Source organism: Vanacampus margaritifer, chromosome 18 (genome assembly GCF_051991255.1).
Source record: "Vanacampus margaritifer isolate UIUO_Vmar chromosome 18, RoL_Vmar_1.0, whole genome shotgun sequence".
Lineage (NCBI taxonomy): Eukaryota > Metazoa > Chordata > Actinopteri > Syngnathiformes > Syngnathidae > Vanacampus > Vanacampus margaritifer.
Window position 1 is genome coordinate 14,506,703 of NC_135449.1, and position 15,021 is coordinate 14,521,723.

Sequence of the window (15,021 nt, forward strand, 5' to 3'; positions counted from 1 at the left end):
ATAAATCTTGAAATATCTGAATTATTTAATATTTAATAAACAGAGAAATATAAAAAGTTTAATATTATTAAAAACATCAAAATTATTGAATACATTTTGAAATAAAATATTTAAACAAATGTGAAAATAACAGAATAAACATTTAAACAAGCAAAAAACATGTAAGTATTTACATAAATTCTCATATATTTAAATATAAAATAGAAATTGAAATAATTGAATAGATATTAACATGAGTACGTAAACAGTGAAACATTAATTTATTGCAATAAATGCACATTGAAATAAATATGGACAAATGTTTTATAAATTATTTAAATAAGCCAATTGAAACAAACACTAATATATTAAAATAAATATTGATTTTTTTTAATACTTTAATAAAGGAATACTGACATAAGTATTGAAATAACTGAATAAACAGCAAAAATAACTGAATACTTCCAGGCACATTTCATTATTTATTTCTTGAATTTGGCAAACCAAAACAGGACTGTTTGCTCAGATTGATTTCTTTCATACACATTCTAAATAATCTTATTTATTTAATTTTATTTTTTTATTATTGAAAATATCAATCCATGTCTCTTTGGGAGAAAAAATATCCCATAAAAAACAACGTATCTGATTTCAAACATGGGAGCAAAACATCTCCAAAATCATCACTGACTTTGAGTCGTAACACGACATGCAAGTGGAATTATTTGCAAAGGAATTTCATCCCTTGTCCAAAATAAAGGAAACATTTTCATGGTGTCAGACAAATGTGGGCAATTGGAGAGTTTTACTTTGCACAATTCAGTGTTTGTAAAAAAGTCAGAGAATGAGAATGATCTTTCACTAGTGTCCACACAAATTTGGATCCTCTGTAGTTTCACTGGCGGATTCCAGGATCCATATGGCTCAGCAAACTTTCTGTATTTATCATCACAAAATGCAATGCTCCATGTTTTCATGTCATGTGGCAAACAAGGGTCCCCTAATGCCACCCCCAGTGCCCAGGCTGTGTTGTCTCCCACCTCAACATCCCACATGTGAGTTCCCGAGACCAAAGCAGAACCCAGCACACGGTTCCACAACTGAAACCTCTCTGGATTCTTTGGACGGTGTTGCCCTTCTCTTAAACACACGCTGGTCAAATGTTCAGACAGAATGAGTACTGGAGCGGCCGTGTTTGGGTCCAGAATGACGGGACTGTAGGAGACCATCTCCTTCATTCGTTCCCACACGCTGAACTTGAGGTTGCCAACATGCTTGACTTCGTCCAACAAAGCTCCTGGGAGCAGCTCGGGCTTGTCGGGCAGCTCTTGGATTCTGGTCATCGTATCTTCAAAGTTCTTCATGAAAGGAACAGGGTCAGACCTCAGCTGCTCCTCTGTGCTTCTGATCACATCTGAGAGAGTGGCCATTTCTGTGTCGAGCTCCTCAATCTTCTCCTTCATCATCCGACTCTTCCACTGCTGTTCCTCCCTCACAGTGGTCAACCTGGCGTCTTCCTCAAACTGCAGGAAGTGACGTAGCTCCTCGAAATCCTTCTTAATTTTGCTTTCCACCTGCTCCCCCTGCATCTTGATGTATGTCGCTTGTTTATTGCAGTTGTCTCTTATCTCATTGTAGTCTTTCAGTCTTTTCTTTGCGTCCTGCAGGAATTCCTGGAGTTTCTCTTGGTGATCTATCACGACTTCATCAAGCGGACAGAACTTGTGGCCATTGTGGTTTTTTGCATCTCTGCAGATAAGGCAGACAAGCTCCTGATGGTCTAAACAGAAGAGGTTCAGTTTGTCCTTGTGCAAGCTGCAGGTGTCCTCCGATTCCTCCGAGGCTTGGGAAAAGGCCTCACACACATTCCGCAGTGCCAAATTTGAAGGTACATCCTTCGATTCACACTTTTTTGTACAGAGTGGACACGACTGATCCGCTTTCTGCTCCCAGCACTGCTGCACACACTCACGACAGAAGCTGTGACTACACGGCAGCATGACAGGATCTTTAAAGATGTCCATACAAGACGGACAGTGGAGATAGTCCCCAATTCTTCTAGCCATGGTCCTTTAAAGACTCCGTCTCCAAGCTTCCAATGTTCACTCTCAGGAGAGCCGCAGTGTGTCTGCCTCAGTCACGAGAGAAAGATCTCATGATGTCTCTGATTGACTGAGACTTTGAATCGTTACTCCAAATCTATAAGTGCTTCAAACAAAAAAGCATATTGTCGCTGTCGGGCGCGATCTGTCAAAATTACAACTTTTCAGGCAGAGAAAAAAACGCCATTTTTCTTGAGTTATCAAACACCGCGTCATTAAAATTGGTATTATACCTTAAATGGCTATCATATAATGTTGTGTACCAACATGAACGCGTTTCCCCAAAATTACGTTTCACTGGAGAAATTATATTTATGAGTTGGGAGCAGGGACGTACGAGTTAACAGCGTCATTGATAAAAACGATACTGACAGACGTTTCTGCTGGTTCTAGAAGTCTGCCGTCGTGACAAATTTTTAACAAGCAAAAGGGCTCTAAAATTAGCTGCTGTGGTCATGTCATCTTACTAAACTCTATTTTAAAGGATTAAGAGCTTTGAATGATGCAACACATTATGACATCAGAGCCATCAGATAATTAAAATACCCATGTCAATTGTACATCTTATCTCAGGTGGACTTTCGAAGATGCCAGTACACTGACGTCAATGCCACTTGGGGTATTTTAGCTGTGCAGTACCAAGGGCGTTTCGCGGTCGTAAATCAATAATTTAATGGCGGTATCCAAACCATTCAATTCCACAATTCATTTTACAACTTCAATACAAATACAATTGCTCATGCACACGTAGAGTAGGATAAGTCTAGTAAAATGCAGCGTGCAAGGTCTACAGAGTCTCAAATACCTGGCAAAAAAATAACAACAACCTTGGCCTGCATTGACTGTTTAACTCAACTCTAAGCTAACTCAACAGTGTAACATAAAACAACCAACCCTGATGATGTCATAAAGAGGTGACTGTCCTCTGAACAGGTCATTCCCGTGCCCTTGTCAGTCTGTGTGCAATGCTGTGCATGCATCTTGCCACCCATTGGCTGTTTTAAGTAACTATATTCAACTAGTGAAGCAATTATGTAGAGCCTCAGCTTGGGGAAGTCCTGGAAGAAGGTGTAGTCAATAGTCTTCCTGAGAATGAGGCTTTACTTAAACTCTCTTCATCAGATTAACATATTCCACTCAGACATACACATCTGGGTCTCTCAACGCCTCCCGATGACCGAGTATGCCTCTTCTCAAAATACTTCTAAATGGCGACTGTGTTTTTAGTACAGCAATCAGAATAATATGGTGATTTGCGGCACATATGTCACCCTAATATATATAATTTGTGGACAGTCCTTGCACAGACAGACTTGTACTCAGGCCATCTTTTCTCTATGAGCAATGTCACACATGGCAGTTTGGTATCAGCATCTGTTGCTACTGATAGCGTAAACAATAATTTGTAATCTTTTGCGTGTCCAAAAAATTGAAGATGAGACTTCTTTGTGAAAAGGCTCCTTGCAAGGATGATTTGTTACAGAGATCTCCGGTCACACAGTTGAATATCACGTAAAGAGGGCCATCCAAGAGTGCGTCCCTCCCCCCCTGAGAGACAGCCCTTTATTACAATCAGAGTTTGAAAGAAAAACACCTCTTCTCCTCCCATCGAATACGAAAAACAGATTGATTCTCACAATATGCTATGTTGATCTTTCATGTGGGAACAAAACAGAATCTCAATATGCCAGCTTGCACTTTCTTCATATTTTAGCCAAAACATGTTCTCAGTGTGCACTTTCTCAAAACAGAATCTCAGTATGTCAGATTGAACTTTCTCAAGCAAGACACTGGAAAGGGAATTGAGACAAAAACAAGATAACAGATAGGTTAAGGTTGAGTTGTATTGAGTTTAACATTATTTCACCTGCTCTACACATCTATAACTAAATTCAACATGGTTAAAATATAAAATAAAGAAGTAAAAATGTTAATAATGTTAACATTCCCTCTGTTGGGCTTGAAAAAGCCCAAAAACTAAACATTTAAACATTTTTACCAAAAGATTCCAGCGGGATCTTCATCGTCGCAAATGGCTGGTACAACATTAAAATAAGAGCAAATGAAAACATTCTTTTAGTAGGAGAGGAGGTCAGTCATATGTCAAGAACAATGTGATTCATAAAAATATTTTTCAGTGAAATAAGCATATCATATATGAAGACGATGTGTTGTGGTTATGTTCAAAAGTTGTGGCGAGGGGGTCCCAGAAATACCAGATTGGCATGACAGTCAATATGAAAAAGAGTGTCATAATGTAACCGCAATTGAAGATGTGTTGTCGCTTTGAGTGATGAAGTTCTTTGTTGAATGAGAAGGACGTTTTTCAGTTCCGTTTTTGTTCTTGCGTTTGTTTTTTGTTTTTTTTAAGAGGGTCCTTCAGCTCTGCAATTGGCTGGCAACCAGTTCAGGGTGTACCCCGCCTACTGCCTGAAGCCAGCTGGGATAGGCTCCAGTACCCCCACGACCCTTGTGAGGAAAAGCGGTCAAGAAAATGGATGGATGGATGGGTCCTTCAGCTTCCTTTTAGAACCAGATGTAGACATTTATCAAATAAAGAGAGAGGAAGCATCTGGTTCCAAATTTATTGCTCATGAGGAAGAGAAAACTGCAGCCTTAGTTTGATCGGTACAGAGTCTCTTGGTTCATCATTCAAATAGCCCCCATATATATATTAATCGGGGCATCTGATTACATGACAGAAAGAGAAAAACAACTCCTATCTCACTTCACACTCTCTAAGTGCGGCATGCAAGTCCAGGGGCCCTGGCGTTGACGTGCGTCTCGTCTTCTTATCAGTTGTCCTCACTCTGCAGCTGAGTCGTCCTCTTGCAACTTCACCCAATACAATAACACTCCTTTGCAATACATAACAATCCTAAACAAAAACTACCACATGATTACGTTGACTTACACTTCAATGTATTTATGTTCTCACTGCAATGTGTTTTCCCAAGAGGCAATTCACTTCAACACGGCAAATGTATAATAATCCTCCAAAATAATTCTTACATTTCCCTCCTGTTTATTCTACATTTGCCTCCAAAAAATTTGTCATCAAAAGAACTTCCATAAAGGCTTTATTCAGTTGAATCATTTACTGGATGACAAACTTAAACATTCCATCATGTCCCCTTATATATATATATATTAAGTTTTAAGGTGTGTAAAATAGGACGGCAGGAGAAATTATCTCATCATCTGTTTGGTCATTAGTGTCCCCTCCATCACCATTATTTTCAGAAATAAGCAAAGGGTACATCTCTTGTATTTTAGAATTTGTGGGAGCGATGACGGTTGAGATAAGTCGGACGAGTAATGCGCGAATGCAGGGAATACAACAACATCCACACAGCACAAGAATTGAAGGTGAACAGAGTCATAGAAATCATGACAGAAAATACCAAACTTTTATATTTACCAAACGTTTTTTCCCACCACTCATCCCATGCTGAGGTGGACACACCTGAGTGTTCTTTCATCTTTCGATTCAGGGTGCGCAGGCCTTCAATGGCTCTCGTGAGGGACCCATCCGGAGATGTGTTGTTTGGTATAAATGTACAACACTGGTCCCCAAACATAGCGCAAACGCCACCTTTCTCTGCCAGTAGCATGTCGACCGCAATGCGGTTCTGGAACGCCATGAGTGATGTTGCAGCCAATTGTTCTCTGACAGCTATAAATCCTTCTTCAGTATAATTCCCCAATTTTTGTACATTGTAATGGATGTAGTTGATTCGGTCTACATTTTTATTAGGTGTTATCCATATGAAAATAGATTCCCACCCCGCTGCAATTTGATTTGCCAACTTATACTCATCCGGAACGCCGCGAGGAACTCCAATTGCATCCAAATAGGTTGGTCCACCGTCCCACCAGAAAGCACGTCGCTTTCTTGAGAGATGGTGGAGGGGATCATGAGCTGAAACTGCTCTCTGAATATCCCCCAGTGTGGATGGAAAAATAAGCACCGGTAACAGCAGAGACACCAATGCACACACACCAGTTGCATCATTCAAAGAATCAAACAATTTGGTGCCTCCGCACCACCACCACACGTCACTTCGTGGCAGCAATGGTCCTGTTTGGAGCACAGTCGTTTTACACCATGTTGGAGCGAGGCTTCCCACTTTATTTTTTGTTCCTGTAAGATTTGTGCATGAAAAGTTAGCCATTGCAACTTCAACAGAAAAAATTGGTTTATCTTTTGTTGCCTTGGTTACAGGATATACATCATTCCAACTAGCACAGGCTGCATTAGGCGACACTTTTGTCATTACTTCCATCAAACATGCTGGTGGAATACTTGTTGGGATTACTCTTAACAATGGTCTTGGTCCCATACATGAAACGCAGCTGTAATTTGCTGCCTTTGCAGCCGTTTCCATTAACAGTAGCCAATTATTTCCTAGTTGAGTGACGCCTGTTATGGCTAAAAATTTATCATCGACAGAAAGCTTTTCTTTTAACTTTATCAATATTCGGGATGGCTCGGTCTCTAGGGTTTTGCTTTTTTGTGAAGGCGTGTGGACAGCTTCCACGGGGTCTGTTAAAGTAGAGGATACGCAAACGACTATGGTGTGATAAGGGTCTACCCCCTGAGCATGTGGACTCAGATCTAGTTCCTCACATGGATTATTATCGCATCCCCAATTTGTGGCTTTGACGGTTAGCTGGAGACCCACTGCCACATGTTTTAAAGATATTTGTGGTCGTAGTATTTTTGCACACCTATTCGTAGTCCAATCAGACCAGTCATCCCCTGTTTCTGCCACCAATCCGTCCCATCCCCTGGTTCTCGCGGTTAAATACCATGTGTATTGTCGTCCATAACTCTGCGCGCTGTACACATGGCGTCCCACTTTTAAAACGGTTGCCTCACTTAACGTAATTTGGGACCATGGTATAATGGCAGTCGTGACATTGTTTGCTGGTAGGCAAAGCATTGTTACCGGATTTGCAGAGCTATCACTTCTTGTACATGACGTGAAATTCTTTTTATCGGGTAATCTTATTTCCTTCGTTGACCCTCCTCTATTATTGTTTGTCGGTGCGTAATTTGGTGAATGGATAGCCTTCACGGTCACAAAGACCACACAACATAGTACCGCAAATCTTATCCACGCAATAGCCATGTCGACCGAGAACCCCTAATTAGGTTAGGCGTCTTGGAAAACTTCACTGACCGCAGGTATTTTCAGATTCTATATATCTGCTCCCACCTTTGAATCAGACTTTCGCTCACCCTCCCTGTTGGGTTTGTCGGTTGAGATGACCTTTTTACAATGCGTAAGATGTATCCAAGTGCTCCTTGCTTCAATCTTTATGGCCGTCGGCGTGGTCAGCAGCACTTGATGAGGGCCTTCCCACTTTGGAGAATTCCAGTGCTTCTTTTTGAGGCTTCGGATCAGTACCCAGTCTCCTGGAGCTACCAGTTCTTCCTGTTGGAGAGAAGCACAATCGCCTTCTGGTAATTTCAATTCATCTCTTTTCTCTAATGTTTTTCGCATATAATCGGCCAAACTGGCTTCGTTGTCCACTTCCCAGTATGTGGAAAAAACTGGTAACTTATATGGTCTGCCAAAAAGGACCTCATAAGGTGTTAGACCTGAGGTACTTGTAATGTTAATGTATAATTTTACAAGATCCACGCACTGGGTCCAGGGTCTTTTAGTTTCTTCCATACATTTTTTTAGTCTGTTTTTTACAGTTCCATTCATCCTTTCTACTAAGCCTGCACTTTGGGGATGGTATGAACAATGGCGTTTTAGGGCTATGTGAAACATCTGCCCTATTTTATTTATGATTTGATTTACAAAATGTGTTCCATTGTCACTGTAAATGGTTTCTGGTATGCCATATCTTGGTATTATGTCTTTACATAGTGCCTTTGCCACTGTTAATGCGTCTGGTTTTTTGGATGGGAAGATTTCTACCCATTTTGAATATGCATCTATGATAACAAGGCAATATTGTTTTCCTTCACTTTTGCTCAATTCAATGAAATCCATATGGATCCGTTGAAAAGGGTATGTTGCCTGCGGAAACTGTCCCCGTTTTGGGCGCACATTTCCCTGGGGATTATGTCGAGCACAGATCATACAAGCTCTACAAAAATTTTTTGAGTATAAATTAAAGCCATATGTCGTATATATTTTGTGTATCTGTCCCACCATCCCCCCTGTTGACACATGGGTCACACCATGTGTCAATATAGCGGCCCACTTATAAAGATTTTTTGGAAGAATGGGTTTCTTTTCTGAGCTGACATAAACACCATCAATTAAAGTCGCCCCCTGCTTTTCCCATTGTTCCTGTTCTCGCACCGGACTCTGTTGTTGCATGTCAATAAGAATCTTTTTACACAGAACACCGTCTGGTGGCGTGCATTCAGCCACTCCCAAGAGGGGTTTTACAGCCGCCTCTTTTGCTGTTTTATCCGCAAATGCATTTCCCAAAGTAATTTCGTCCGTGCCTGTAGTGTGTGCTGCACATTTGCATATCGCAATCCCAGTTGGCAACTGCACAGCGTTTAATAGATTTAACAGGAGATCCGCATGTGTCACTGGTTTCCCCGTTGATGTTATCATTCCTCTATTTCTCCAATATTGCGCAAACACATGACACGTCGAGAATGCGTACTGACTATCGGTGTAAATTGTGACTATTTTTCCAGTCAATAGTTTACATGCTTCTGTCAGGGCCACCAGCTCAGCAGCCTGGGCTGAATAGTGCGAAGGAAGTGGCTCCGATTTTAGCACCGTGTCCAGCGAAACTACTGCATATCCCGATTGCGTTTTACCAAACTCATTTTTCTTGGATGAGCCGTCCACAAAGAGAACGGCTCCGTTGGGTAAGGGTTGGTCTTTTAAATCTGGTCTGCATTTAGTCGTTTGTTCAGCCAGTTCCTGACAATCATGACGGTCACCATCCTCAGGAAGTGGCATTAATGTGGCCGGGTTCAGAACTGTACACCTTTCCAATGTAAGATGTGGCTGCGATAGTAGAATGGCCATACAAGATAGATGTCGGGCCGGGGACAAAAATATCATGTTGGTTTGCAACAGCAACGCAGAAACTGCATGTGGAACTTTTAGAGTCAATGGGTGGAAAAGCACTACTAATGAGCTGCTTTCCACTGCCATTGAAGCTGCCACAACGGCTCTCACACAATGAGGAAGTGCACATGCCACACTATCCAGCTTTGAAGAGTAATATGCCACAGGTCTTAGCTTTTCGCCATATTTCTGTGCCAGCAAAGACGTCATATATTCATTTTTACAGTCTACCATTTGAACAAAAGGTTTAGAATAATCTGGTAAAGCCAAGGCCGCACTTGACACCAAGGCTTGCTTTATCTCACAAAAAGCCTGTTCAGCTTCTTGTGACCAGTGCAAAGGTGAAGACATTTTTAAGTCCTCTTCATACATCACTTTTGAAAGAGGAGCAACAATTTCTGCATAATTTGGAATCCATGTCCTACAATAATTCGTGAGCCCCAAAAATGACATCATCTGCTTTTTCGTTAATGGTTTCGGAGCCTGCAAGACGGTCAGTTTTCTATCTTGTAAGATTGTTCGACCACCTTTACTCAGATTATGTCCTAAGTATTTCACTTGGTTTTTACACAACTGTAGCTTGTTCTTGCTTACTTTATGACCTTCCTTGGCCAAATGACATAACAGAGCAATAGTATCTGTTTTGCAAGCTCCCAAATCGGGTGATGCCAATAAGATATCGTCTACATAGAGTAGAATTTGGCTCCCACATGGTGGTTCAAATGTAGACATGCTCGCCATCATTACTTGTGAGTAAATAGTGGGACTCTCGCAAAAGCCCTGTGGCAATCTCGTAAACGTCAGTTTTTTGCCTTTGAACGTAAATGCGAACCAATATTGGCTATCCTGGTCGACAGGAACAGAGAAAAATGCATTGCTAACATCTACTACTGTAAAAACTGTTGCATCCGGTCTTAATGAATTTAGCAGTGTATGTGGGTCAGGAACGCAGGGTGCTCGTTGTATTACAGCGGCATTTACTGCTTGAAGATCCTGGACCATTCTCCAACCGACAGAAGGTGGAGACTTTTTTACTGGAAAAATTGGTGTGTTGCAGGGAGAATCCGGGCATTGAACTATTACCCCTGCTTTTATTAACGACTCAATAACTGGTTGTATCCCTTCTAATGCGTCTGGTTTTAACGGATACTGCCTTATGCATGGACGATATTCTGTTTTTGGTCTAATTTGCACAGGTTGTGCTCCTTTAATGAGTCCTACATCGGAAGGCCCTTCTGACCATAAACAATTTGGAACCCTTTTTAAAAATTCTTCCTCTTCCTCTGTTAAGAGGAAGGAATCAATATCGTGTCATTTTTGTTGGAGGTGACGTCCAGCATTGACCTGTACTTTCCAGAACAATGCCTTTCTCGTCATTTTTGCCCTCTCACTATATTCGGTGCCTGACTTTTCCCCGTCAGATTCCCAATCATTCACGATTTGGCCCAATTTTACGAATCCTCCCAATTGATTCCATTTTAAGTCAAAAGGTTTGAATAATGACACGTGTGGAGGCGTCATTTCCTTATGTAGATCTTCCAGTTTAAGTGGAAGTCTGACGCCTGCCGCTGCGGTTCCCAAATTATCAGTCTACAAATAATCAATCACGATTGTCTCGGGAGTACATTTTTCCAATTTAAATTCATATTCGGGATCCGGACATGGGGTCTTTTTGTACCACATAGTTACATGAAGGGAGTTCTCATTCATCCTATTTTGTTCTTCTGTTACAAAATAGTCGGCTTGTTCGAGCAATGCCTTTCCTGTACACAGTGGCGGTTTATTTGTCATATCCAATGAGTAGTAAAAAAGCGGTTCCCCAAATCCTTGCATCACATACAAATCTGATTCAATTATTTCACTTCGTCTTTTTACCACCATGTGTCCCTCGGGTGTTGATATTAACGCTAATCCCAATCTACACAGCCCATCTCTCCCCAGCAAATTAACGGGACAATCTGGTACCACCAATATTGGCAATTTGCACGATTCCCCCAGGGGGTCTCTTATCCACACAGGGTTAGTTTCAGAAACTGCAGAGAGATCCCCCTGAGCTGTCCTAATCCATATCTTATTTGTTGACATGACGACACCTGGAATAGGCTCATTACAAGCAGTTTTACATGCCCCTGTGTCGCAAAGAAAGGTCATTGGCTTTCCATTTACCATGAGTTGCACCTCTGGTTTTGAAATATCGAATACCAAGATCTCTTGTAAATTTAATGTCACATTTTCTTCGATGGCTTTTTGTTTGTCATCCTGTTGGGAAGCTGTTCTTTCTAGTCATGCATCATTCCTATTGTGGGGACAGTGCCACGACAAATGCCCTGTCTCCCCACAACACCAACAGGTGACTTCTTTTGGGCCTGTGGCGTAGCCGCGCCCCTTGCCGGCGGGTCCTATTTTAAATTGAGGTCTACCCCTTCCTCGGCCCCTGTTTTGGTAAAAACCTTTTCCTCGGTTTTGAAAGTAGAATTCATTCTCCTCGTTCTCAATAATAAATGTGTCTGTCTTTTTCTTTTTGGCCTGCAGTACTCTTTCAGCATGCAGTGCTTGACTAATGTATTGTTCTAACGTTCCCGTTGCTTTATCCACCCAATGTTTTTCAACCCACTGATGAATAGTGTGATGCGTGTTGGCATGGAGAGCATTTTTTAACTGCTCCTCAAAAAGACTTCCTTCATCGTGATTTTCAGGAATGCCGCTATTAGCTTTAAAGCACGCAGTCATTCGCACTCTATAATCATCGAATGGTTCCCCCTCTTTTTGGGTTACTCTCCCGATGGCTGTATAATTTGCTCTTACTTTAAATTTTTCTCTTGTTCGGTCCATTAATCTGTGGACCTGGTGTGTAAGTTCTCGGCTATCATGAGCCAATACAACGTGGCAATCCTTTGGTTCCCAATCTCCTCTAACGCTATGCCAATCATTTTTTAGGGCTGTCATCCACACCTGCTGGACCTCTACCCCGTTCAGGTGGTAAGACCTTCTGAGGTCTTCCATTTGTTGCACAAATTCATTAACATCGACTTTGTGGGATGTAATGCCATCTACTGCTTTCTTAACATCCTCCTGAGTCCATGTTCGATGTACCAAAATTGTAGGCGAATCGCCATCTACATTAGGATTTGCCACCTCTATCATCGGAAAAGAATCTTGTAATTCCTCCTCCGATGAGGGAAGCTTCACTTCCTCAGGGGAGAAAAGCTTCCCCATTGTTTTAGAAAAAGTAACTCTCAAGTCCCCCTTCTTTCTTGTCTGCATGGTATTACCCACGGCCCCCGTGGGCGGGGGTGAGGGTGGCAAGGGAGAACTTGGGAGCGGCGGATACAAGGTCGATTGTAGAGATTTTTCGGGGGTTTGTTCCCTATCTTCCCATTTTTCCTCTTTTTTAAATCCCACTGGCCCTGTCTCATCATCTTCTTTTCTTTGAAACATGACTGTGTTTTCCCCCATCTCTTTCTCTTTTTCCCATTTTTTATTTTTGGACTCTTTCTCGATTTTATCATTATTTTTATCTTCCCTCCTTTTTTGTGCCATTACCATCCAAAATTCTGTATCCTCGTATCCGTCTTTGCTCATTTTCTTCTTATTATTTTTTCGTGTGGTTTTTATTTTATCTTGCAAATTAAATATTTTTTGTGTATTAAGCTGGCCGGCAAATTCATATTTCGTTATCCACAAATTTAAATGTTTTGTTTTAGAAGGACATTGGTTTTCTACAAACTTCCAGTCCTTACATGTTAACTGTTGTTTCGGGTCTTTCTTGTTGGCTATTTTGCTATTTGTTTTCCCCATGTTGAAGTCAGTGATTTTCTTAAATAGATTAAACTGACTTTAAGTCCCCGAACAAACAATAATGAGGTAGCGAACCTCCACTCACACCCCCTCTTAAACGCGCGTAGGACACCTTTGCCCTCTTTTATAGACACTCTCTGTCTCTTTACGCAACATTGACTAGTATTCTTACGGTTTTGATTCACCCTCAGTTTTATAGACTCCTCTGTCTTTTCCCCTCCCTCAGTTTTATAGACTCCTCTGTCTTTTCCCCTCCCTCAGTTTTATAGACTCCTCTGTCTTTTCCCTCTTCCCCTCAGTATTTTTTATTTTTTTTTATTTTTATTTTTATTTTTTTTTATTTTTATTTATTTTTTAATTTTTTTTTTTTTTATTATTATTTTTAAGTACGTACAGGACACCGTCGCCCTTAACTTTAAACGGACACTTATTTACCAAAAATCCGCCAATGAAAATATAAGTGTCCTACCAGTGTTGCCTTCTCTCTTCCTGGCTTGCTTCAACCTTTAGTCCCCAGAAACAGGGCCGAGGTCCAGTCCCCTAAAAAGGGACAGCTGCCGTGGCCACGGTCTTTTCTTGGTCGTCGGCTCTGCCTCCGGGCACCTCCGGTATGTTGCAATCCGGCTACGAAGGACCAATTTAAATGTCACGTTCAGATGTAGACATTTATCAAATAAAGAGAGAGGAAGCATCTGGTTCCAAATTTATTGCTCATGAGGAAGAGAAAACTGCAGCCTTAGTTTGATCGGTACAGAGTCTCTTGGTTCATCATTCAAATAGCCCCCATATATATATTAATCGGGGCATCTGATTACATGACAGAAAGAGAAAAACAACTCCTATCTCACTTCACACTCTCTAAGTGCGGCATGCAAGTCCAGGGGCCCTGGCGTTGACGTGCGTCTCGTCTTCTTATCAGTTGTCCTCACTCTGCAGCTGAGTCGTCCTCTTGCAACTTCACCCAATACAATAACACTCCTTTGCAATACATAACAATCCTAAACAAAAACTACCACATGATTACGTTGACTTACACTTCAATGTATTTATGTTCTCACTGCAATGTGTTTTCCCAAGAGGCAATTCACTTCAACACGGCAAATGTATAATAATCCTCCAAAATAATTCTTACACACGTCAACTGCCAGAGATGCAAGGATTGATCACCGGGATTTATCTTCCCAAGGTGTGACTCAATCTTTGTGGAATGATGCCCGGAAAAGGACACGAGACTCAATCTCCATCGAGTGATGTCCTCAGCGAGACTCAATCTTCATTGAGTGATGTCCTCAGCTCGTCAGGTGGACACTGGAAGCAGGCCTGGTTTTGCAGTTGACTCGTCAGGTCGTTCCCGTTGGTGGGGGTTGAGCAGGAGGCGGACCCGGCGGGTCTGATAGGCAAGATGTGGAACGATGTGTTCCCAGTGAACTGGACCAGATTGACCTCTCCGTCACCCCATCTGGGTGCAGAACATTTTCATTTAGTCACTTATAAACATACATATTCACAATTCCTTCTTTTTGAAAGAGCATCTTGGTAGTTTTTGTTAGTTTGGAGTTAGTAAATGTTAGTGAAGTTCTGTAGGTCCGTCCTGGGGAAAAATTCTGTTTGTTGTGACATTCAATCAGAATCCAGCCTTTGGCTGAGTTTAATGACCTAAGCACATTCATTAATGCAACAATGAGAATCTTATAGCCAATTCAAATCTGACGAGGCCAATTTTTGTCTACAGCTTATAATGGGTTCCATTGTCTGATCAAATTTTCCTAGGAAACCCATATTATGGTATATAATGATTAATCAAATGTTTTACCATGATATTTACTGTTATAGATATGGTATGAACGTGCTTCCAGCCATAAAATAAATGCAACTATCACCAGCAAGTAAAACCCATAAAAATAACATCTGACCCTCAGAGCTGCTCACATCCGGCCAGAACCGTGAGCACCCCGGGGAGAGATCCTTCAATTGTTTCGGAAATAGAACATATTCACCTTATTTCCGCCATGAGTGTCGTCTTTGCCAAAACTTACTCTCCTCCATGGTCAAAGTCCGATCACCAATCATCAATTGTCCTCCTG

General features: G+C 41.4%; 1 pseudogene; it reads right to left on the minus strand.

Moving 5' to 3' along the window:
• Nucleotides 1-662: 662 nt before the first annotated feature.
• The window catches only part of LOC144038807 (E3 ubiquitin-protein ligase TRIM39-like), a 107,495-nt pseudogene continuing 93,136 nt past the window's right edge, over nt 663-15,021 (minus strand).